We start from the raw sequence: 1,862 nt of genomic DNA on the forward strand, positions 1-1,862 counted from the left end.
AAACATTACAGTTCATGTTTAACATAAGCCAGTTTAGACAACACCGATCATCTTTGTTGTCATATTAATTGATATTGTAAATTAATACCACACCACTTGATAAAAGCAACAACAAATTGTCTACACCAGATCATGAGTAGTTAGCAGATCCATTACAAATAACCCAAGGGGTTCAACATGAGAGAAATAACAAATTTTACGTCCAATAAACAAAAAAATGCATGACTATATGGCAGGTAAGTTGTCACTTCTGATCAACCATTTGCTTATGTTGAGGATGAGATACTATGATTGATTATGCAAAATAATGTGCAATCAGCATTTAAAAGAATTTCTAGTTCTACACTTAGATTTGATAATGTTAGAAATTATAAATTAATGAACTTAAAAATTATGAAATAACTACTTTTTTTTTTAATGGTGTTATTTTTATTACTCCATATTTGTGGACAACTTCTAATCAATATAGAATATATCTGTGTAACTATCCATTATATTAATTTTGATTGGCAGTTTGTGTAAAAAAAAATTATTGTATTTAAGCGCTAGAATATCTTCATTTTAGTGTCACAATTTATCAAGTATTAGCAAGCATATTAATGAATGTAAAAAATTAACTCCATTTTTACAATTACATATGATAATGTAAAAAATAACGTAATCAAGTTAATGATGAATCATTTAAATATTCCATTTTATGGCAAATTATTTCATATTAGGTGCGTATATCATATTTAAATTAATAGTACAATATAGTTTGAGTTTAGCAAAAGGTCATATAGAAACAATTAGACACATGACATCGTTTACATTTTATCATCTGTAGTACATATACAATCATACTATGAAATGTGTAAACAATTGGATTTAAGACGTAGAAAATTAAAAACTGATATCAAAACTAGATAAAATTCAACATTTTTCATATTGAAATCATATGAAGGATATAAAAAACAATAAAACAATTTTTAATAAACAACCAAAAGAATCTAAAAATCTAATTTCTTGACTAAGTACGTTGGGACGCAACCAGTGCTTTAATAAAAATGTTATAGCTCCTTAAAATGACCACTAATCAATGTTTAAGTGTTTATTATCTCACCACCTATTTAATTTATATTTTATAGTATACATTAGTTTATTTTCAAAGAATATAGGTTTCATAATATTTTTCAAGAAAATTTCAAGACAAATTGAGGAAAATTTTTAAAAAATATTAGAAAGAAACAATTTTACAATTTGTTACAACATTCGTTTTAGACTCTAAGGCAAATTTATCATAAACACAAAATTTATTAGAAACTATAAATAAGAATTTGTGAAAATCTTTATCTTTTAGAATATAAAATTAGATATGGAAAGATGTCACAGACTCTCAAACCACAAGTAAGTTCAGATCGTTTCTCTCGTGGTAAGTTACGTATATGGTCTATCAAATGCCAACGTAAGCAACATGTAGGTTAACATTCCAATTTTAGTGAATTTTATAATTTTATTAATACTGATCATTATCCTAAAATTATAAATTTAGAAGGTGAGTCTTTCGACGTTCTGACATAGTGGAAAGCACATCAAAACACTTATCATATGTTTTCTGTCATAACATATGATTTATTAACGTCTCTAATATCTATTATAGTATCAAATATAACTTTTAAGATAGGTGGATATAGTTGGATGACAGACAGTCCAACCTATACCCTAATATGCTCAAGGTGATAATGTGTATGAAAGATTGAGTGATTGCATAATTCAAGTTGTAGAATCGGGTAGCAAAGGTTTTTGTAAGAATTTAGGCGTTGAAAATAAATAAAAAATTATATAGATAAGAATTGGAACTTGTATATTTTATAGTTGAATTT

The sequence above is a fragment of the Mangifera indica genome, chromosome 2 (genome assembly GCF_011075055.1).
Source record: "Mangifera indica cultivar Alphonso chromosome 2, CATAS_Mindica_2.1, whole genome shotgun sequence".
Lineage (NCBI taxonomy): Eukaryota > Viridiplantae > Streptophyta > Magnoliopsida > Sapindales > Anacardiaceae > Mangifera > Mangifera indica.